The sequence below is a fragment of the Drosophila montana genome, unplaced genomic scaffold, assembly GCF_035044405.1.
Source record: "Drosophila montana isolate Dmon_TW-CO22-7 unplaced genomic scaffold, ASM3504440v1 contig_3218_1, whole genome shotgun sequence".
Taxonomy (NCBI): Eukaryota; Metazoa; Arthropoda; class Insecta; order Diptera; family Drosophilidae; genus Drosophila; species Drosophila montana.
In genome coordinates, this window is record NW_026998098.1 from 405,197 (window position 1) to 430,715 (window position 25,519).

General features: G+C 38.9%; 1 protein-coding gene across 1 annotated transcript in view; it reads left to right on the plus strand.

Moving 5' to 3' along the window:
- Positions 1-3,823: 3,823 nt before the first annotated feature.
- Positions 3,824-25,519, plus strand: part of caps (capricious) — a 65,169-nt gene continuing 43,473 nt past the window's right edge. The window contains exons 1-2 of the mRNA XM_064689504.1: positions 3,824-4,366; positions 17,521-17,577. The gene's annotated coding sequence lies outside the window, so the exon portion shown is untranslated. The remainder of the gene's footprint in view (positions 4,367-17,520; positions 17,578-25,519) is intronic.

Here is a 25,519-nt window from a genome sequence, read left to right on the forward strand (position 1 = left end):
TTTTCATATTCTTGTGCGGCGGCGGCTCCAGCACGGAAATTAATAATGTGTAATTAATATTTGCTTAAACGGAATCGTAATACTATGTGCTGGCTTATATAGGTATTTGTGCCACAGTGAAGCCTAGAAATGTGGACATAAGAAATCTAAAAATTCATTTATAATCATGCACTGGAATGGCAAAGAAAAAATATATAAAATTCGTTTTTAATTAAGAGCTAGAATCAAATTTGCAACATAACTTTTATTGAAATTTTTAAAGCTTTCATTTTTATTTTTTTATGTTCATTTGCAATTATGATATGGAATAAAGTTTTAAAAACTTTAATGTGTGGCTAAAAATGGAAAAATTGTTGAGTTATAAAGGAGTAGAATGAAATGTATGAAACTTCAATAGTAAAGTCCAAGATCTTGATCAATATTTCACAAAAGAAGATTACAATTAATCTTTGCTGTATTATTATGAACTGGTATGTGCAACACATAGAAGGACCGACCCATATAGCTGTCATTTGAACAATGAGTCGAAAAGTAGGTTCTTGTTTGTATAACTTTTTTCTTGTGTATTTAGATATACAGTACGACCTCGCTCAACGCAACCCTCGTAACACGCAACTACGCAACTCCTCGATTGCAATTGCAATTGCAACACCCGATTTCTCAACATTGTAGAAACAGCTGTTTAGAAAAGTATAAATTGTAAAAAAGTACAGACCACAATTTCTCAATTTTTCAAAAAATTAATAAATTAAAATGAAATCCTTGCTTTGAACACAGAACTATTCGATTTACTTTTATTTTACTGGTAAGCAAAGGCATGTTTTTTTGGAAATAGGTCTCGTGGCCAACAGAAAAGTTTCCCTCGGTTTTTGCAACCACCTCAGTTTTCGCAATTGGCCAAATTTTACTCGTCGTGTATAAGTTTTACTATGCTCCCTACATATTTGAAAAATCTTCTCAACATCGGATGACTATATCATATAACTACCATAGGAACAATCGGTCGAAAAGTTCTTTCATGTGTGGCAAAATATTCAGCTTTCTAAGATATTTTCATCAAACTCATCATTTACGAGCTGCACTATTCTCATATATCTCCAAGAGGAATATATCTTCAAGGTTATAAAATCTTGTACATGTCGAAAATATCTTTACTTTCTCGATTTTTATTTAATTTCAAAAAAAAAAATTCAATTTTATACTCTTTTTCTTTGGAAGTTTCCTTCCTAGCACTACACATCTTTTCAAGCTCCCAAACACTTATGTTTCTGTCACTATATATTTTATTCGAGTTTTCAAATATTTAATTTCAATGCTTTAGGCCCAATACACAATTAATAAAGCTTCACAAAATAGATTTTTAAAAAAAATTTAAAGTTAGGCAAAGAAAAATGATTCTAATAATTTTGCCATATTTTCCAATACACAAATTTTTGCTATTAAAAATGCATTCACTCATGTGTGTATGCACGCACACTCCAACACATTCCTACATTCAATTCAGTGGCACTCGAACTGTAATTACAGCTACTCAGGTTTGGCAAGCACTTGAAAAGTGCCCATTTGCTTGCAAAGGATCTTTAATTTCTGCTTCAAAGCATATTCTAGGCAAAACTCTTGTTCCGCATGCATACGGATAATAAATATGTCGCAGACACTTGAGGCACATATAGTCCCCGGAGGCACACTTCATTTATGCAGGCGCACACACACACGCACACACTCACACACACACACACACACATTCGCACACTGGGAAAGGCAACCTAACAACCCACCCAACGTGCAACCGAAAGCTACCCCCAAAGGCAAATGTTCAGCTCCCTTTGCCCATTCTCCATTCTCATTGTCGCTCCGAACATGCACTTCAACGTGCCACGGCTTGCACTCTCAATTATGACTTAATTCGTATCTAATGGATATTTTCTGTGAAAATTTCATGATTAATCGCTGCCTTGAGGGCTGCCCGCCAGAAGGATGTCATCGGGGGTTGCTAGCCTACGAATGCGGCCGAAGCCAAAAGATTGGGACTGTGACTGCGACTGCGACTGCAGTTGTTCACACATGTTCACAAAGGGGAAAAAAAAGTGTTGCCAACTGTGGTTTGGGGCAACACTCGAACAATGCCCGAAACGCCACCCGCCCGTGCAATAACTCAGCTCCCAACTTTCAAGTTCTTTTTCCACATTGAAAATTTGCGATTAATACTCCCCCGCACATGTTTTTCGGGCGGTTGGGGGTTGCAATTGTTGGGGTGTGTTGGGGCGACAACGACAACGACATCGTTATGCTTTAGGCAGCATATGCGTTAGTCTACGGCGACGTGTTGCAACTTCCGGCAGCCGTAGACCAAAAAACAAAAAAAAAAAACTGATTACGCGGCAACAACTGGCGACACTTTTTGCCCTGCACTTTCCAAGAATGTGACTTTGAGTCCCGTTTCCCCTAGATTTTTCACACTTTTCAGTTCGGTTTGCCGGCTTTTTGTAAACAGAAAAAAACGGAGAAGAAGAAACGAACTGCAGCCAAATTCAAAAGCGAGCACACAAAAAGAAAACAACAACAAATTGCAATCGAAGGCGGCTTTTCTTATCTAATGCACATCAGCGCCATCTATGTGCGTTTAGCTGAACTAGCACATGCGAGAGGGTTGGGAAAACTTGATGCGATTGCATTTTTATCTAACCGAGCGAGAGAGAGAATTTAACCCAACTGAGAAGTGCGATTGAGTTGAATGCCGGCAAAACAAAGCTAACTCTCGCACTTTTTACTCTCTCTCTCCCGCGCTCTCTCTCTCTCTGTTTGCCGTGTTTGGGCTCTCTGTTTATCTTTGGCGATGCATTCCTCTTCTTTTTAGTTTTGCCGCTGTTGTTGTCGTTGTTGTTGCAATGACCGCTCCCAAAAAATCTGATTTGCATATTGTGTGCACTTCAAGCCGCACTGAATATCTATTGATATTTGCTGATAGACCGATAAGAATTTATGTGTTATTAACTTATTAGACTACATAAAGAGGCTCTGTGCAGAAAGCGGTTCCAATTGGCAGATCGTTTAAGAGAGCGTAGGATAGATTATGAAAATAATGTTGACCTATTTATAGGGAATATAATAACTGAGAAAGTATATTATCTATTGATAATCTGAAGCTATATGAAGTATTTATTGGTTAATACTTACAGTATATACAATAGCCAGCTATTATTCTGGCAAAAGCAAAATGTGATCTTTCCATTATCAAAGCCTTCAAAAATGTGTTAAGCTATGCCTTTATTTGCCTCGGCTTTTCTGCAACTGCTTCCGAATGCTGTAGACTAATTTGTTTGCTTGACAACTTCATGGAATCAGCAGGCACTTTGTCTCACACGTCGTTTTTGCACACCTGTGCCCACTACACCCATAGCGAGCCAATTGAGCACACACACACTCCATTGACACCCACGAGTGTCGTAAAAATAACAAAAAACAACAATAGAGCACCAAAAAAAAAATAAACGAAAACAAATGTTCAATGAGAGTTTTTGAACGTTTAGCCAAGTTGCGAACCACGCGTTTATCTAACTCAATGAGAGTCCAATTTGAATCCAACTTGAGTGCGAAACACGCTCTTGCTTGCGCTCTCTCACTCAACGCTTATCAGTGGCTCTCAGATAAATTTTGGCCTACCCAATTCGTTGGGTTTGCTTCGTGCGCTTCGGCTTTCGTGCGCTCGTGTTGCCGCACGACGCGAGAGAGAAAGGGAGAGAGAGGGAGAGCGAACGAGCGAGCGAGATACTTTAGTTCATAAACAAGTTTCGTCGCGTGCGGTGCCCGCCTCGCTCTCAGATACTTTTTGCCAGTTGAGCCGAGTACGTGAACGTGTCTGGACGTTTTTATGGACAAGCGAATTGAGTGCCCCCCAAAAACAGCAACCGAAACAGAAACCGAAACCGAAACCGATACCGATACAGAAACCTAATCCAAAACTCAAACTGAACCGTTAGCCAAAACTAATACAGCTGCCCATTTAGTTCGAGTGCCGCAGTCCAAGTGCTACGCAGTTTTTCGCGCGTGTCCAAATTTTCCGCCCCACCCTCTGCCCTATGCACTGGCGGCCTGTTGTATCTGAGCGTGGTAACTCGTTTTCGGTGCGGCGTGTGTGCGAAAATTAATGAAATGTTTGCCTCGCGTTTATGAATGCTCTTTTTTTGCCAATTGCCAATTGCCAAACGCGTATCTCACAGATACATTTGCCATCAATAGAAAACGAAAAAATCGAGCAAATTTTGCGTGTTTCTTTTGTTTGCCGAAATTCGAGTTTTGTTTTGGTTTTTGTGTGTCGCGCAACAATAAATTCACGCCAAGTGTTTTCCACGCACAATTTTCCAGCGTAAGTTTTAATTAAGTTCACTTATTAATGTCCAACATCTTGAGTTCTAGCTTGGCTTTTGTTTTGTTTTCATTTTTGTTGTCTTCCTGTCAGTCAACAGCTTGCGTGTAATTTATATCTTTAGCTGCGAGCTTGCAGCTCAGGAAATTGACTCAATGAAGTACTGACAGTTGTTCTTGTTGTTGTTGTTGTTAGCTAGCGAGCACAGCGATCGATAAGGTTTTATGAGTTTTTCGTTTTGTGAAAATTTGTAATCATTAATTATGTCGTACCCAAATTTTCGGGCAGTGGAACACAGGTTTGCGTTTCGTTAGAAGATCTTAAAGCTTGTGCAATTCCGGGAACTTGTTAGGTGCTGTTGTCGTCCTCCTTGTGGCCGGTTGTGTTTGTTCTCGCACTTAGATGTGAATCTCTCTGTCTCAATCTTCATGAATGAAGCTCGATCTGAGAGGTTCAGCTTGGGCTGGCATTCTGACTGGGCGGCTGGGCGTCGACACAGAAATGTTTGTGTTTTAGGTCTTTATGTGGAAGTGCTTGACACTTCTGCGGAACAGTTACCATTCCCGGTTTGTTCTTGACTGATGGAAGCTGCTGGTGTTTGCTGGGCGTGTTCACTGTACGTATGTATGTGTGAGTGTGTGTGTGTGTCTTTGGCTTAGAACAGTTGCTTAATGGCCTAAACGTGAGCTGACATAACGTTGGGTTTGGCTTGTGTTAGCTGAATGTTGTATAACATTAGAATAACTCAATTGCTATGCGTTAGCTGAGGTTTGGGTAATTCGGAAAAACTGCTGTAAGGAGCAGCTGCAGAGACGAAAACTCAGGCAGAAAATAAAGTTGAAATATGGTTAAAATTATTATTATTATTATATTCAAATTAAGCTCTGTCTTTGACTAAGTCTTATGCAGCTATTCTAGCCTAGATCAGAAAATAAAGTTTTATTGTGTTGAAATTTACCTAAATCTATGTCTAATAGTATCTTATATTTAATCTAAGCTCTATGTTTGACTTAATTCTAAGCAGCTATTCCAGCTTAGATTACTTAAACCACTTAAAATAAATATAATTGTATCTAAACTTTAAGTTAAACTCTAACTTTTACTTAATTCTTAGCAGTTATTTTGGCTTAGAACTTAGCTAACAGTTTATTATTGCTTTATCGATGTGCTTTTGTTTTATGTATTTTGGTCTACATTTTGCCCAAAATTCATTCAAGCTCTTCCACTCCAAAAGAGCTGCCACCAATTACATCATTTAACATTACACAACACTTGCACAACTTCTAATGACAGCTTTTAACACTATATAACCTCCCCGCCTCCCACACACACACACACACACACACTTTTGTAATCGCATTAACAAATTTGCGCGCAGCAAGCAAAACATTCGCAGTTTTCCAATCATTTGGTTGCAACATATGAAAAATGTAGGGAAATTTGAAAATGTATGTTTACTATAAACACACACAGCAAGGCAAACAGATAAACAAACGCAGCTAATTACGTTCCTGCTGAATGGGCACATCATCAATATGATCAAAGAATATATCTAGATGATATTTATACACTCGTATATATATATATATTTGGGTTTTACATGCTCGACGCTTGCCACTTGAAAATGTTGCATTAGCAGCAGCCAGCGGCAGCCACAAATTTTCCGGCATGTGCCACATGCTTTTTAACCTTGATTAAGTTGACGCTCTAATGATGTTGCTAATGCTGCTGCTTGACGATAATGATGCTAATGATGATGCCGATGATGATGGGGGCACCCATAACATCATTAGCAGCTTCTCTCACAGTTCTTAGCAAGACTTTAACACCGGGACGTGAGTCTCGGGTATTTTTAATTGCTGCCTGGCACTTAGCTAATGTAATTTATATTACTCCTTATGCTCTAAAAGCTTTAAGTAGCCAAAAAGAAAACAACAACAACAACCACAAGAAGAACGTAAGAAAACCAGCAGCAAAGTGCTGCAGCAGCAGCCAAGTTCTAAAAGATACCCGAAAAAGTTGGGGAAAAAAAAAACTTTTGTTTATATTTACCTAACATTGTACTTGAAAGATATTTTCGTTACTTTTTGTGGCACTTCTCCAACTCCCCCAACTAACCAGCTCCACTCCACTCGGCTCTTCACAGCCTGTTTACGGCTCTTCGTGTTTGTTTATCTAATGGCTAAAAAATATTTAAGCTGTAAAATTGTAGCCGTGAGTTGGCTTAAAAAAAAACAAAAACGAAAAAAGTTGCCTCGTGTTGAATTTTGTTTCTGGTATTTACACAAGTCATAAATACATTTTGAGAGCCAAGAAAAAAAATGGAAAAGGTTTAGGACAGCCAGGAACTCAAACTCGGACTTGCATCTGAGCTCGGCTCCGCGTCTCCTCGTCTCGTCTCATCTTGTCTCGTCGTGGCGATAAAGTCGCACATAAAACTTGAATAATACACAATTTTCCTCTTGCTATATTTGAAATTTATGTAAATTTTCTTGCTGCCGTCCGACGCTGTCGCCCATCCAGCCTCCCCGCCACACCCCCAGCTGGCAGGCTGTCTCCACTGACTTTCGGTTATCTTGAATGTTTTTCCTGTTGGTAATTAAAAAGTTTTGCCTTCTCTCATTTGCGTCTTGTCTGCTTAGATTAGCTAATGCAGGTTGAAATTTAAAAATTTGTAAATGTGTGTGTCTGTGCGCGGAGAATGGCCTTGAAATTGGGCCATAAATCTTGTTAGTGTTAGTTTTGGGCGCACTGATAACATGGAGAACTCCAAATCTTGAGCAGAGCAGGGCTTTAAGTAGCGGCACCTTTGCGTGGCTGTAAGTGGCGTTTTAATTTGGAAAGTTAGCTAGAGGCTTAGGCAGGTGTTGCGTGGGAAGTTCCATTAATACAGTATAATATTATTATACTAGCTAACATATTCTAGAAAGCCTGGTACAAAAATTACTCCAATTGAAATAATAGAATAAGTAATTATATATAATAATGTATATAGTAGAAAAGTTAATATATATAAAATATGTTTATTTCTTTTAACATAAAATGTATGATAGAATTTTGTCAAATAATAATTTTAATTTGTACATATGTGTACATATGTACTATATAAATATATATATTTTTGACTAATATTAATGTAATTTTTTCAAAGAATATTTGCAAAATAAGTCTATAATTAACTCTTCAAATTATCTTTTGATAAGCACATAAAGAACTTAAGTATACCATGCCAAATTTAAATACAGTGAAAACTGTTTGCGGACGTCGACCCTGCGCCAATTTGTGTCCGCTCAAGAGGCGTGTCCGTTAGCAGCAACTCACAAGTTTCAAGTGCAGCAGCATAGAAAAGTCGCTGGTTCAGCTAGTTGTTTGAACTGTCAACCTGCCTGAATGTTTGGTTCGTAAACCTGGTTTTCCACAACACTAAGCACAGGGCTTGGTTCACACTTTGGCTAGCGATATATTTTTTAAATTTTAATAGAACAATTTAATTATTAATTATGCCTGTTCTGCTGAGAATATTTCAAGCCGTAAATATTTTCATCAAGAAATCACGGGCTTAATATGATCTCTACGCAAAATAGTAAATAAACAAATATATTTAGATAAATCCAATGTCCAATCACTAAAACTGAGTCTCCTCAAAAGCTCTTTTTTTCCAAACAAACCATCTTTCAAATAAAATATAGTTTGAGCTGTGCTTCAACTGTTTTTTCTGCAGCTGCTTTGGTTTGATATACATACGGTTCATATTACAAAATAAAATGAAATTCCGTTTTGGAGCCGGCTTGCAGCCTTGGTATAGACAGCTCTACGTAGTAAATGGTAACAAGTTTTTCCATATCATATTTCTGCAGTTCGCAGCTCACATAATTACTCAGTTCAGCACATGTTCATCCATTTCTGCTGCTCTTGCTAGACAGCCTGTGTTTAGCATACATTTGCACATGCCCTCAATCCATATTTGGCAGCACTTTCAATGCTGTAGCTCACACATTCCAGAACCATATCATTTGGTCTATCAATTATGAATTCTGAAATGCCTGCGAGTGGCGGGGTTTTTTGCTTGGACTTGGCTGCTAATCAGATGTTGTAGCTGCAGCGGCGGCAGCAATTAATAAGTCCACACACATATTGACGGGGCCCAAAGGCAGGCGGGTTGAACAGCTTCGTATTGGGTTTAAGTTGAAGACTTGACCTTGCCGCAGAACGCGGCGCACAAAAGATCATTAGTTGGAGCGTCTAATAAAAACGTTTGATTGCCTATAATTATGGTTAAGTTACAATGACAGAGGAGACGCCGCCGGGTCTCAAGTTGTTAGCCCTTGTGCCAAAATTAGTTTAAACGTCTTTGAGGTGAAGGCAGGCGGAAAACTTGTTCGCAAACTTTCATGTAGCATGCATTTTATGGCTTAATTAAGCGGCAGATAGAAATGGAGAACGAGAGAGACTGGGGGAGAGAGTGGGGGAGAGTGAGTGTTTGAGAGAACGAGTATGTCGACTATATAATCGAGATAAAGTGAAATAAACAAGCTGAAGCTGACACATACATACACGCGCACACACACACAAGGCTATTTGTGTTTTGTGTACAACGCGTCGTATGCATAATATAATTAATAACCATAAATGTTAATTGCGCATACGCCACGTTAGTCAACTATTCGCTGCGACCTGTACAAGTTTTACGCCTGCTTTATGCCCATCTCTGTGTGGTATTTGTTTCCCCACAATATTTTGCCAGCTGTGAGCTTGTCAATAAGTTTTACCCAACCCATTTGTAGGCACGTGTCCTTCGTCCTGCCCTGCCATCCGCAATATATGTTTGTTTGCATTTGTCTAGGTGAAAAGTGTGCGTTATGAAAACATTTTCACGGGCTTCTACCAGTCGCCTAGCCGCATATCCTTTATGGCGTGTGTATGTGTGTGCTTTGTGCCGAAAGTTTTTGTCAGTTAATTAAGCAAATATTTTTTGTTTACCCAGTTAATTTGCTTTGTAGACCCAACAGCCATAACCCATTCCAGACAACAACAAATATTGTTGACATGTGCGGGTGGCTTAGTTGTTGTTGTTTTCGAAATTAACTTGGCTTAATTTGGCGAGTGGCTTTGGGCGAAAAGTTTTGGCTAAGATAGTTTGGGCCATTTAATCGCTTTGGCTGGCTTTGTGGCTTAGCTATTTAGCAAAAAGCCAAAAGCATTTAATTTAAACTCTTCATTTAGGCTACTAATTGCCTTATCAAAGCTTGAATAGAAATTGGCTGTCCAAGCGTTAAAATATGTACTATACTCTTCAAAAGCACATCGAACTGCAGATATAATTATTTAGCATTTACTTATAACAATATTCTCCATTTGAATCATTTTTCAAACAAAATCGAAAATCTGGCAGCCAATGCCAAAGAACTTTCTCATATTTGAAGAATTTGTGGTCTGGCATTTGGAATTTGGTTTTGTTTTTGGTCATTTTGTGAAACTTGGCTGCTGATAAAGCAAAAATTTAACATTGTCACAAGTATCAATAAACCCATAAATTTTAAAACAGAGCACACACAACTTTACACAAATGTGCTCGAAAAGAAATAAAATAAATAGAAAAGAAAAGAAATGTTTGTTGTCAGCCCATATTTCCTCGCATTTAGTTTCATTTTCATTTCGGTTCATTGTTGTATTTTGTTTTATTTAGCTAGCTTTTATTTATGGACCGCTTGTATTCCGGGGGCGTCAACTATGTGGCCACAGCATCAGTTAAGTTCTCTTGCTTAGCTTATCTATACTTTGTCAAGTTCGAGTGTAACAAATTTTTGCATATTTTGTCATAAATTTTTGGCCCAGTCTGTCCCAGTGCCATTTTATGAACATGTTTTCGCCCATGTTTGCAGTGTTCTGCTCTTTAGTTATTCCTTTATTTTTTGTTTATTTTTGGTCAGGCCCCAACAATGTTCAACTATTAAATGCCTCAACAAATTTTAAATGTATTTTCATTGTTTTTATGGTCAGTAGTATATTTAGAAATGTTTATTTCCTTTTGCTTTTTGGAAAATATACACATATGTAGATGTTTTGAGTTGGGCCAAACAATATTTTATATGGTCTGTCTGCCAGCATATAAAATGTGCAAACAGATGGTTGTGGAACTTGACATGCGGCCGTGACATGGGCGTTGCACGGGGAGGGGGTTGGGAAAAAACTATAATTCATGTGCTGAAAGTTAAAGATTAAAGACCAAATCGAGCATCGAATGTTAATGAGCCATATAAAAAGACTTTGTGGCAAATGCGCGTCAGCTAAATATGTGCTCTATATATTTTTATTTAATTTTCATATGTGTCTATTTGGAACATATTCTCTAGGCTGCATTGGGTTTACTTTTTTTTTTCGCTCTGTAGCTCTCTTTACCTCTGTTGCATCGTCAATCGATCCCCTCCCAATACCCAATCTTATCTATACATTATTTCTACATTATATTCTGGTTTGCTCAATGCTAAGCCAGCTTTGTGCCTGCTCTACAGCTGCTTTTGTCGCCTACTGCGCAGACTAGGCGCAAGTATGCACAAATATTGACCAAGAAGAGTCAACGTCGTCGGAGCTATACGTTTATATATATAGGTAAATAGAGTCCATTGGCACTTCCAGAGTTCGATATTTTCTCAAATACAACGCTTGCACAACAATTGCAGTCACAGTTTATAGAAATCAGAACTGCCCGCGCAGCTAGAAGTCACGCCTTGGGGGCTAGTCAGCTCCTCTGCTACACGCACAACTGGCTGAGTTTATCTTATCGCTGCTGCTGACGGCGCCTTATCAGCAAAACTGGTAAAGGTAAACAAAAGATAAAGCATAACACGCTGAAACACTGAGTCGATGTCGACTCATTTGCCTGCCTGACTATATCTGTATATATATATACTATATCTATGAATATATAGAAATATTCTCTAGAGCAAAATGACGCATTGAATTCTGATGGCCGCCAGCCAAAACATTTAGAAATTTATAAATACGCATAAAATCACTTTAATGGCTAAAAACTCAAGACGTTCATCAAAATGCCAACAAAAATGAAGCAAAATTTATTAGGTGCTTAAAATCATAGACTTATAAGCCAATTTCTGGCTATATCATTGTTTATATGCGCAGTAAAATCTCTCTTTACCCTAGAGCTGCCCAATTATAGAAAATCTCTCGACTACAATTAACCGAACGGTGTGAATGGCACGTTCCAATTGAGTTTTTGTTGCCAAGAATGCGGCTGCGATCTGCTTATGAAAGGTAAAGCTAAAGGTTGTGCGGGAGACAGACATATGCACAGGTAAAATTAGGTCTCTCTCGGCTGCTTTCGATTTTAAATGAATTTCCATTTTAATTGGGCCAACGTGAGTGCAATTTTTAAACAGACGCTGCGTACGGTTGGCCGGCTAATAATTTAAATTTAATTTATAATTGTTTGAACATTTTTTAAATTGTTAATCGGAGCAGCCTGCACAGCTAACTCGAAAATAATAGTCCAAATATTGGGTAATTATTATTGCTTGTCGCTCAGGTTTATATTGCAGTTGTTGTTGTTGTTGTTGTTGTTGTTTTTTGTCTCCGACTCGGTTCATTTACAGCTGGCGACGTGTTTTGGCTTTTATGTTTCAGTTGCTGATTTCATTTTTTGATTGGGTTGTAAAAATTAATTACAAAATATGTACTTTTAATAGACTTTGGCTCGGTTTTGAGCCCAGTTATTAAACTGATTACGTCTAGCAGAAAGAAAATTGTTTTGACTTTGACTCGTTTATTTGTTGTTGCATGCTCAGAATTCTGAACTTTGTAAAATTGAGTTTAACTACTGAAATTATGTGAGCTAAGTCATGGAAGTTGTTCGAAGTTTACGGCTGATAATTATACAGAAATATTTGCATTAAAAGTCAAGGCTTTGCTTTGTCTAATTGAGATAACAAGATAAAGGCAAAGTAATCAGTTTGTGCTACAAACCATTTTAACAAAATTATTTTTGAGCTTGTTAACCATAATAATTCCCATATTATTTACTATAATTATTATAGCAAACGAATAACTTGTTTACGTGGAATTGTTCACATTTTATCAACTCATTTCGAATAGAACTTTTTTAGCTTAGTTTTCAAGACCTGTTTAATGGCTTACATCATATCAATTAAATTTGCATAGCCTTCGGGTTTGAACCAGCATGCAAAATAAATGACATTTTCATGTCTGTGCCGTTTACACTTAGTATATCGCATAACACAAATTTGCATTTAGCTTTCAGTTTGTAGTTTGTTTTTTATTTATTTTTTCCCGATTCGTTTCGCTTCGCATTTTGAATTAATTTTTGTATTTATTTCTCATGCATGCGAAACGTGTTTTGCAATGCCAAAAATGACATTCACAGCCATTTGACACAGTATCAAAAATTTCACAGAGTTAGAGCCCCGCAGTCTGGCGTCTGAGTAAATACAAATTTGGTTGCTTTTAACTGAACGCTCTTTAAACAAATGACTTCATTTGTTGTTGTTGTTGTTGTTGTTGGTGTTGCTATTGTTGTGGCTGTGCTTGATGTTAGTTAAGTGACTTGGACTTGGCTGTCAAGGTGAGTCGCGTCGTTTGTATTTAAATTTCGAGACCCTCTCGGCTGCGAGAACTTTGCATAATTAATTAATAATTAGCTGTTTCATTGTTAGACAGGTGGCGTCTCTGCCCGACCACGCCCCTTGTCCGCATTTAACTAAAAGTTTAATCGGTTGCCGCCTGCTCATCGTTAAATATTTAAATGGACTAGATTTTCGATTTCCATACGCACATCGCGCTTTGGTCACACTCGATCCGTACGCAGCGCCCTCCTTCAAGCATTTGTTTGTCTTTGTCTATTTGGTAAACATGGGATCGACCCAATAATTAGTTGCACTTAAGTACACATTAGATAAGTGTGCGGTTACAACTGCAACGCCCGAAGAAATTTGTTGACATTTCCTATGGTGAAATTGATTAAAAGTAAATACAAAGTTGTATAAAATTATATTCCCGCTCATATAATCCTCCTCCGCCTCCTCCTATCTCCAACACTCACTAAAGGGTGCGTTGTCTAAACCACAAATTACACACTAACCACACTGCCGCGAGGCAATTCAAATTGTTCGATTCGATTTTTCGATTTGGAAGGGGGGGAGTCACCCAAAATTATTGATTTTCCCTATGCGCGTTTTGCTGATTTGTTTTGTTTGTCTGCTTAGCGCTGTGCAGCGCGCTGTTTGTTTGTTTGTTGGTTTGTTTATTTAATGTTTGTTTGACTCGAAAATTATTTGGGTTAAATCAACAGAAGTGTAATCAATGAATAGACGAAAGCGCCGAACAAAACCAGACAAATATCCGTACAACCCATGACATAAGTTAAAGAGTGAAAAACGAAATCGTATATAAAAATATTATATTTTTGCTGGCTGCATAATTGCTTCCTGTTTGTTGATTCATATTGTTATAGCTCAAATTGTTTTACAATTTCGGTTTTTCAATTCCAATTATGGTCTTTATGCGGCCAGTTCAACAGAGTTGATTTAGCATAAGTTTTTCGTGAGGTAGCTCTAGTAGGATCTAGAGCAGCCATGGGCCTTTAGGCGGGAGGTTGAGAGGAAATTTGTTGCTGTCTAAGAAATTATATAAATATTTAATTGAAATATAAGTTTACATTGAAAGTTCTATGCGTCGGTTATAGGTTTTTGCTGTAAGAAGACAAGAATTTGATGAAAATATTTTATTAAAATTATTAAATTAAATATAAATAAATGTATTTAAAGTCCAATTAAAAGTTATGTGCTATGCTTAAGTTAAGCATCTGTTATTGATGTAGGAGAAATACCTGAATATTATTAAAATATTTAATTTTAATAAAAGAAGACTTCTTGATTTATTAGAAATACAAGAATATATTAAAATAGTTAATAAAACTAAAAAAGGTTTTTTTTTAATGTAGCAGAAACACAAGAATATTTTATAAAATATTTAATTAAAATATAAGATGCCTTAAGAAGAAGAAGATTTATGCTATACAGGGTAAGAACTTGATTAAAATATCAAATTAAAATATATTAGGATTAAATTAAGAGTTTTTAGCAAATACATAGTTACTCGCAAATTTTGCAGCTGTGCCCTTTAAAAGTCTAAAGACTTCCGCAAACTATCTGTGTACTCACTAAATCTTCCAGCATTTGCTATTCAAAAGTGAGTACATTTTGAATTGCTTAAGCTCGACAGCTCTCGGGCTCGTGTCTTATCTCTCATTGGCCTCTAAGTGCACACACTTTGGCACAGTTGAGTTGTCACAGCTGAGCGGAAGCCCTGTGCTGTGGGGGGCGACCCCTCGGGGGTGTACATGCCTGCTTACGAGAATTGTGCGCCAATTAAAGGCGACCTTATGAGCTCTTAAAGTTCGGCATCGGGGTTGGCAGTTGAACTTAAAGAGCCGCCAAGTCAAACTAATAACGGGCTTAAGCTAAAGGCAAGTGTGCTAAAAGGTTTGCACACCGTCAAGCAGTGTTGACAAACGGCCATAAAATGCCAGACACGGAGACTCAGGCTTCTAACAAAGGGGCGCGCAAGAGCGGGGGCTGCTAAGTTGGGGCACGTAGACAAGGGAAGCACATTGTGTGCTGGCGAAATAAAATGCTAAAATTATTCATTTTGCAAATAAGCAGCGTAAATATTTAATTAACAACTCAGCGCACACACACACACACACAAGCTGGAGGGAGTGTAAATGTGTCTCACATGTGCGACGTGGATCTAAGGTTTCCTCGGAATACGTGTATGTGTGTGTGTGTGTGTATGATGGTAATATAATATTTATTTATGTGTCGCAGCCAGTCGGAAGCAGTCACAGTCAGAGTCAGAGTCACCTACGAGTAGAAGACGACGCGCTGTGACGTCACAATATCCCGAGCAATGACATGTGTTGCCTTTGCCTCGGCGATTGTTTTATGTATCGGTTAAGGGTCTCGGGTCGCTGGCATTTACGATAACCTTTATCAATAAAATCGATCGATTCACATGAGCAACTAGTCAAAGGTGATTCTGATTTATAGCTCAGGTAACTCGGCAAGCGATTGGTCTAGGATTTATTTAGAGCAAAACATATTGTTTCCTGCGAGGGGCTTAATATTCGACTAGCAGCTATATAAATAGGTTTGAACTAGCAGAATATCTATTTTTAATGTCCAGTTGTTTTTATTTATGTTTGCATTTATTTATTTTTTAATTTTTACTATATTCACAAGCTTTTAGACTGCTTCATTTTATGAGTGGAAATATTTTCACTAGCTAACTTCTTTCATTTTTTCAAGCAGAACAGTTTCCATTAAATATTTCTTTAATATATTACGCCTTCAAGCAAATTTCTGCTGGCATTCATTTATTTCTCGCACCTTCGAGGAACTGCTCTCATGTGCGAAGGCTTTCGTTAAGATTGTATCGCTCCAAGTTTGATTTCATTAACGCAACTGGCTGACCAGGTCCAGGGCCTAAACGCTTGACTGGCCCACAAGACGCCAGCCAACTAGTCCTCTTACCCGCTTTCCCCCATGCCCTCGGCTTGTGTGCCCTGACTAATTAAATTAGTGTAGTCTGCAGCAGAAATTTGCTGTTATTATATTATTTGTTGTTTTTGTTATTGTTGTTATTGCTTGGCTTTAATTGCTGCTGTGCTATTGTCGGGCTGCAGAAATGACTTAATAGATTTAATGCCAGGTTTCCGGGGCTTGCTGGTTATGAAAATTTCATTTGCCGGCGGCAACTTTTGGGTTGGGGGGGGGCTGAAACTAAAAGCGGCTTTGGGAAAATCGATGCGGCTGATAACTAACCAATTCGTAGCAAAATAAAGCAATTAATAACAAATATGTTTATGCATTTTATAAGCCATCAAAAGCGGCTCAGCACGTGCCAATTGGCAGCCGGCTGCTTGGACCCCGGGGATTTTATGTGCAGGTGCTTAAATATTCCATTAAAAGCGCGTTAGAAATGAGCCCAGGATGTAGCTGAAGGTAGCTGGAAGCGCGGCACTCTGGACTCACAAGCAACAAAAAAAGGCGAAGGCAGCAGTAAAATGTTGGTTTATTTCATTGTTTCAATGCGTTGCACAAACAACTCGTAAAAGTCAGCAAATATTATTGCCTAGGCTTTGGGGTCGGGCTATTAAAATGTCATCATTCCGGCAAGGGGTGAACGGTGTGAGCGGGCTTAGCCGGTGAACTGTGAATGATAAGTCAAAACACGCAACTTCAAATCGTGCGCCTGCTTTTATTGGCAGACCAATTCCCAGTACTCCCAGGTTGACGTATTTATTATTTAACACCTTCCATCAGCTAGAGTGCGCCAGAAGCAGAAACTGAAACAGAGACCCAAGCGGAAAATACCTATAAAATGTTGACCTTTTTGCACGCACCCACAGCCGAGACATCGACCCACAACCAGCCTACGCAAGCTGGGTGGTCTGTATTCTTTTTTTTTTTATAGGGTACTCTAGTTTTTACGAGTCGGCACACCATAGGTTAAAATATTTAAAAGTGTGCTTAATTATGCTGTGAAAAAATAAGGAACGTACAATAAAGAAATTCTCAAGACACGAAAGCGACAGCAACTCATAAAGTCTTTTCAACAAAGTAATTTCCATGGCGTGACGAAAGCTTTTCTTAGAATAGAAAATAACAATAATTACAAGGAATAACGGTTGGATTCAATGCGCGAAAGCTCAAAGTGTTGGGTAGAATACGCAAAAACTGCAGTTGCAGTAATGCTGATAAGTCTGATATCTAATATTCTTCATAGTGAACATCTTTATAGATATAAGTAATTGCACAAGTATTAGTGTGCTTTTGACCACAAAAAAACTGTTTTTATGCCAGTTCTATCTACGCTGTGCTTAAAGCTCGTAACGTTACAGTGTACGTGTGAAATATGCGTGTGAGCTTAAAGCTGGACTTCACTAGATTATTTGTTCAAAACTTATTCTAGTTATTTTAGATACATTTAAGCTTCATCTAATATATATATAATTAAATCTTTTTCAATTTCTATTCATGCTGCATACTTAATCAAGCTCATTTTGAATTAAGTGCTTAACTATATTTTCTAACAGTTCTTTTAATTTGCTCTATTTACAGTTAACAGCCGCAAGGCAGCAATTTCAGCACTGGCATCCACAGCTGCTAACTTTTGGGGTAAGTTTCAACTATATATTGATCTAAATGCACAACTCTCCAACTGCCCAAGTGTCCAAGTGTCCAATCTGCTCTGTTCACGTGTTGTTTAACACGCTCTGGCGGCTGCCTGTTACCAATTCCCCCAACCCAGAGTCAAACTGTACCCCAAACCCAAACCCAAAGCCAAACCCGTCGCTTGCTATTCATGTACGCTATCATAGAGACTCAAATTGAATTACAACAAACACGGGACTGACAGCCGAATGGCTTTGGATGTTGGCAGCGGTACGAGATGTGCTCGTTCGCATAAAATATGCAATTGCAAGTGCGGACATTGGAGGAAACTATGCAGACGATGGTCGCAGGTCTCAGGTGATATATCGCAAAACTAGTTTACGCAACATGTGGCATGTGCATTTTGCATGCCACAAGCACACACAGAGAGTGGAGTAAGAGAGAGGGAGAGCGAGACGTGCCACAAAAAAAATTGACATTTTGACATGTGGCGGTACCTCAAGATTTGCCACAGATAAACTACAAATGGTCACCGGCGACCGGTTTGTGGCTGAGGCTGTGGCACCGGCGTAAAGTGTCTTTTAAATACAAATGTTATCTGCTGACCGAGGCCCGGCGAACAAGCAGCCGAACAAATATCAAAATGTGTATGCAACCGTACGTGCCACGTTTTGTGGCTGTTACAATTTTTAATGGATTGACGGCAGACAGCGAATGCGCATTAGAAACCGGGCGGGTCCCGACTAGCACCGATTCCCAAAGTCATGCACAAGACATGAGCATCAGTTGAACCCCTTGTGCTGATGCACTCCCAGACTTGCCGCACTTGCCGCACAGCGCACACCACTTGCTGCCCCTCCAACTGGCTTTGCATGCCAAAATTTTCGCATGGCTACTGCAATTTTCTTTCAATAACTGGCCTCGGTCCAGCCAGTTGCACGTTGCCCGTTGCCCGCTTGGTTAGGCACGTTCGGGCTTAAAGTATCTGTTGGATACTTGAACTCGGTATCAGTTAACCACTCGCCCTGCTGCCGCTCGCCGCTTGCCTGGGGTGGGCGCGGGGGTGTCAATGGGCGCTGCATTGCGACTATTTGATATTGCATATATTTATTTTAATTGCATTCGTTGTTCGCATCGCTTCGAGTCGCTTCTTGAGGTGTTTTCTCGCCGATAAACAATTTCCAATGTTGCAGCCATGACTTTCGACTTGTTTGCTTTTTGGGGCTCTTGTTTTTCGTTAAGCTAATTGGCAAATTGAACGGTAGTTTCGAGTGTTACATCCACTTTTGAAAACGTTTTCACATGAATGCTCTTCTAGAATTTTATAAATATTTAAGCTAGTTTGTTAAAAAGATATTGTTCGATAAACTGAATGTGTTTCTCTAAAAACTAACAACTAAATATTTAAGTAATTGGATCTCAGTTCAAGAGTAGATTGTGAGGCACTGACTGTAAAATAAATATTTTGAAACTTTTAAAATTTAAATGGAATTTTGTGTGCTGCTAAAATACTTGCTGTGTGAAGAAATCACAAGCAAATAAAATATATGTTGAGTATGATTTTGATTTTGAAAGAAAAAATTAGATATGAAATAGTATTAAGTTCCACATTGGAAGTGTCCGGCTTTTATAGTCCCTGAGATCAATCAGTTCACACATGAGATTAAATGTACTTGACTGGATCGAAGCAACTCTTGATGCTGCACAGCAAATGCATTCCTCTGCATTTGTACAAAGCCCAAATACCCTTTTTATTTAAACACTTTTTCAGTGCCTTAATTTAAAACCTAGCCAACAGATCTTAGACTGCGTATCATCTATATCTTTATCTATTATTTTCTCAGTGTAAATCGTAATTGCTACATTTGCAGCTGTCTAAAGTGAAATTCTGTTACAAATTGAAATCGTGAATTTTTCATGCAAATAGCCAAACATTTTTGTCTAAAAGCATTCTTCATTCTGAGCTGCAGCCGCTCGGCGTCTAGACGTCTGCTTTCAACAGCCAGCCCTCGACTCAATTGACCAGCCCAGCCCAGCCCAGCCCAGATGAGCTCAGCTCGGCCCAGCCCGGCTCCTTCCTGTTGGCTTAGCTCAAGATAAAGTGATATCTGCCTGGCTTATGCCCACTCAATAGGTTAGGGAATCGCAGGTCTCATAATTGATATTCATATGTGGATTTTGTGTTCGTTGTGTCGTTGTGGCCGCATCTCATTAGCATCGCACATCCTTATAGGAGCCTGGGCTATGTGTCGAGTTACCTGCGCTTATAAATAAGCACATAATCAGGCGACAAAAGCGTCGGCAGCACCAGCAGCAGCCGCGTGCATAAATAAATAAATAATTTGCAACAATTACCATAAGTTGCGCTGACATCTCCACTCGGCGTAAAAGCGTGTGTGTGTGTGTATGTTTGTGTGTGTGTGTTGGCATTCAAGTTATGACTAACTTAGAGGCCAGTCTCTGCGGCAGATGATGATGTTGACTATGATGATGGTGTCAGTAGAGAGCTACCAGTCGATAAACATAAATAGCTGCCACGAGCAGCACCCTCCCCCCCCTCTCGCAGTCAATTCAGCCAGCAGCCGTAAACTGTTTGACTTTATGGCCAATGGCCGACAGACGCGTCTCAGCTACAGCTTTGAGTCTGCGGAGTCGGCTTTAATTAGCGCTCGCCTCACAATTAAATAATATTTTTTCGCCAGCTCTCTATCTGAACCCTCGCACCGCCCTCCCCCACTTTGAGTCTGTGATGCTGCCGACTTGTTAACTCGCGCTGCCTGACAGTCTGCCAACAAGTTTTAATTACCAGCACGACAGAAAAAAAACAAAACCAACCAAATGTCTACCGGGCAGTTAGTTTTGATAGTCGCTGGCTTTTTTAATGACACTCAACTCGACTTTTTTTAACTCTTTTTAGTGTATGCAAATACTTGCATTTTTTACATAGTTTACGACCTGTGATTGTTATCCGCACGTCGTTTTTTAAGGCGTTTATTTAGCTGAGAGCTGAGGGCCCCGTCACTCTTCATTTGCTGCAAGGCGCTGTTGTCTTTCTATATATAACATATTTTGTTTTATTTGCTTTTGATTTGTTGCTAATTCGAACAGCAGCCCTTTAAGGTTTTTATTTGGAATCTTTGTTTTATTTATGCCCATCAATAGAGAAATACGAGTTCTCTCGATGAACGAGCTCTGATTATGACAGGCCTGTAGGGCAACCGATGCTTCTGGCTTTTGGTTTTGGGGCGTTGATTGTGTCGCTTGACACATTGACATGCATTTTGTCAATAAAACCAGCAGCAGTTTGTCATTTGATTCGATATTGATATATATTGATGAAGGTCGTTTCTGTTAACGCTGTAAAGTAACGGAAATTTTGTGGCGACCTTAGCCAATTTGGCCTCTGGCAGTGGCAGGGCCTGAAAATCAACCATGTCTGTTATCGAGACCAATAAAATATATTTAAATCATAGCAATTTGAGTGTGCTCTAGATTTAGCTATGTGGTAAATATATATATCAATTTATGCAGTTTAATGCTGCACTATTCTCAAAAGCAAATGTCTGCTAGGGTATTAGTTCTTTGGCATACCGAAGTTATTATTTGCAAAAAATATACAAAACTGGGTAGCTTTACTGATTGTACACATAACTATTGAGCCAGTTTAACACATTATACTGTACGTTATTTTATAAAAACTACTTTAAATGCGATTTAAATGAATTTGCCTCAGATGGAATTGACATGTATCTGGAAATGCAATCTCTGCGCTACTTGAGTGTTTAACTCATTTTCCTTGAGCACTTTGAGTCACTTTGAAGGCAGCTCCTTTTAGCTGGCATCAAAGCAGCAGGACACGCCCGGCTGACCACGCCCTCTGCTCGGGGCCCATACGCCCAGCAATACGCGAATTGCTTCTCTCTGCTCGCCGGCTTATTTACAACTTGACATTTCACTTGTCGGAATCGCGGCACTTCAATGCGCCCCAATTGCATTTTATGACAGACCAAACTGACCTACTTAAAGGCACTTTCCAGTGCACAGACACCCACACAGATACACACGCACACACACACACACACACACACACACACACAGAGTGGACTGTACAGCCCCGCAATGCTGGCGCTTTCGTCGTCCTTTTCAATCGCATTATAAATTTAATGTGTTGACCTTTTTGTTCGGCCTCAGCTCGACCGCAATTTCAATAGATTGGCTGCAGAAATCGGGGCTAAAGCGACGTTTAAAACCCTCGTAAAATTTAACTAAAATGTCCATAAGTAGTTGCTCGGGCCAAGGAGCTGCAAATAGAAGCGAGCTACAAGTGAGCAGCGTATTTCAAGCAGCACACTCTATTAAATGTATCTTTCAGATACGCGCGCTTTAAGCGACTCGGACCAGGGTTGTCGCATTTCACGCTCGCTGCACGCACGTTTGGCCCCGCGTGCCCGCCCGCCAATATCCTGAGCCATTTCCTGCTTTGTTTTTCGCCCTTTTGTTAGAAGGTCGCCGCTTTTTCTTGGCACTCGCTCAAGTCATGGGTAAAAATTTTGTCACAAAAGCCGCGTACCGGGCTTCAGCGCAAAAAAATACAAGAAAAATGAGAAAAAATTACAAAAAAAAACAAAACTTTCTAAAGAGTTCTTAGTTTCTTGTTGTTGTTGTTGTTGTTGTTGCTGTTGCTTGGCATTGAATAAAACGTCTTCAACTAGAAGCAAAACATTGTAAATTGTTTTTCTTTGGCACACACAACAACCGAAAGCAGAAGAAAAAATAAACCCGCCCCCTTCCCGCCCCGCCCAACACATGTTCGGTGTTATTTTTGTTAAATTTTTCAGGGCCTGTCATCTTTGTCTTTTTTTCCCCTCTCTTGTTCTTCTTCAACCGGTCTGGTCATGTGCACTTCAAAAGCAGCCTGGCAAAAAGAAAACTTTTCTTATGCCATTGCATGAGAGGCCGCACGTTTTTAAGGACTGCCCCCACGTATGTGCTCCACCTTCATCCAGCCCTGCTTGTACTCTGTTCAATGTCTTTGTAGCTAACCGTGTCGTGTTTTTTTTGGTACATTGATACAGAAAAAAAAAGTCTCGAGTCCTGGCGCTGCGCTTGACTGATTTTTGCTCGTGCAAATATTTTATTGACTATTATTTTGGCCGTTGTCCTTGCCGCCGCGTTTTGATTCTGGGTATTTTAAAGCTTTGCGTTTATTTTTTATTTATTTCCTGCGCAAAAAAAATTAGATGTAAATGTACGAGTTTATTTTGAAGCGGTGCCGCAAAATGGGCAAATCAATAATATGAATGGGATATGCTTTAAATTTGTCAGGGAAGTCTGAAGATTATCAGATTATGTTATAGAGACTATGCAAATGCGCTTTTAGCCTTTATTTATGTTGTTAATTTATTTATGGAACCTTCCAGTGTTACAAATATGAACTGATGCTTAAAGAACTAGCTATTAAGTGCAGAAAATTTATGGTAATTTGTATACTCTTGCAGGGGGTAAAGGGTCCGTCTGTCTGTTTCAATGCGAACTAGTCTCTCAGTTTTGATACTATCGTCTTGAAACTTTTCAGTCTTCTCACATATCTGATAAGGGGAAATGTCTATAAGTATTAAGTCCTCAGCGTGTCGAAGAGATCCTAGCTTTTTCGTTTTTTACCTGTTTTGCCAAGAATCGGCTACATAATTTATAATAATTGATAAAAAAAAAACTCTTCGGAAATATAGAAAATAATTAAACGATTTGCAGTAATAGCCCGAACGTTCACATGAATAGCCAATAGCTATTCGATAAACATTTTGTTATTAATCTATCAAAATGTTAATCATAATAAACTGTCTAAATTGCTGCTAATTTTGAGCGTTTCAAATTTTCGCACATCGCATTTGATCGTGAATTGCGGCAATTAAAACATTTACCACGCATTTTAATTCACACACAGACACACACACACACACGCACACACACGCATACACACACAGATACTCAAAACAACAATTTGCCATCACGACTGCGAATATAATATTTAAAAAGAATTTCAATATTTTATTTGATGGGTTTCACTTGGACGGTTCGGACTGCGGCAACTAATTGACTGATGGTTGGGTCTCATAATGGCTGCGAGGCTTTTTTGAAGCGCTTCAAGCGGCGCGAAACTAATGAAAAAAACATCATCAAAGACCGGGAGAAATAGAGCAGGAGGGGGAGATAAAGAGAGCGAGAGAGAGAGCGAGAGCAATTCGTATAATTACGAAGCGGAGCGAGGAAAAACTGTTGAAAAACATTGCGTTTTAAAGCCATTTCCACTAATTTTATTAGATTTTTGGCCATGCCACGTTTGTTCTTCTTCTTATACCAAAATGATTATTGCAAGCAATAAAAAAAAACAGATACAGAGGCAAGTTGGGCGCACAGCTGGCAGCATTGCGTAAGTAAGCAAAAAGAAACCATCCTTGAAATCTATTGTCTCTCCTCCTGGGGTCCAGAGTCCAGACAATGCAATGAAGCGGGCAAATGGCAAAAGGGAGAAAAAGAAAGAAAAACGAAAAGTCGTATAAAGGAAAAACAACTGATGCCGTCCTTACATAATTGAAAAACATCAAAACAAACGCCCAGACATCAAAATGAAAATCAAAATATCTGTTAGATACAACAACAAGATAAATGCAATTCCCAGCTGAAATTTGCGACTTCAATTGGCAGTCTAAAATTTTACTGTTATAGCGCTTACTAAGGGTCCTGTCTGCACATATATATATGTATATACTATATATAATTAGTGAAACAAACTGTTTTATTTATTGTTTTCCGATAAAAAAAAAATAATAATAATGATGATGATGGTGCAAATGAAAAGAAAACATGCCAAACAATTCAAAATAAACATGCAGCACGTCGCAATAACATTGTCTGCCCCATCATGCCGCAAGTAAAGCCAAGGCTCAATAATAATAGCAACAGCTACTTAATATAAGCAAATATTAATCTGGAAATGTGCTAGTAAACATGGCACTTTGCAATAAACTTGCAACATAAACTATATTCATAGAAATGCGAAATGGTAAATGGAAAATATCTTTATTTTCCATTGTGAATTTCAGGAGACGAGGTCAAGCTCGATGCGCCCCAAGTTTTGTTTGTTGAAAGTGCTTCAATTTTATAAACAAGCTATTGATAAGCTTAAAATTAACACTTTAATGTAAAAGTATGCATATCTATATTTTTGGCTCAATATTAATAACAAAATAGCATCTATTCTGCTGCGCTTCTAACCCAAATTTAAAGTTTTCTTGCGAATTTAATTAGTTCTGGAAAACCGTTTAAGATGAAAATTTAACGTTTTGTAATTTAATAATATTTAATTAATTTAAAAGTAACGCACTTCTATTAAGCATGCTGATAAGTATTTAAATGCATCTATAGATTTTATAGGGTATGCATATAGTCGCGCATAATTATTAAATTGCCCCACAATCGCTTATTGTTATGTCAGTAGTCATATAGTCATTACCGTTACATTATAATAATGAAAAGCTTTCACTTTAATGCAAAATCCGCAGCTTGTCAAATGCCGCAAGCAACTGCGGTGTGTTTACACTGTGCAACAGCAACAGCAGCAGCAGCAGTGGCAGCGGCAGCGGCAGTGAAAAAGTAAATGCCGCAACTGTGAAATTCATGTGTGCCCACATGTTGGCAGCCCACATACTAACACACACACACACAGGCAGACACAGCGACTACTGCTACTGCTGTTGATGTGTGGCTGTTACTGTAACTGCTCCAGTTACTGCTGCTGCTGCTAGTGCTGCTGCCTGCCTGCTGTTGCACGTAGGTTTGCAGTGGCCATAAACAAGGACACGCACGCAATTAATTGCAGAATTATTACAAATTTCATTACATGCTAAAATATGCAAATTGTTTGACGTTGGCGCTGGGCATCCCC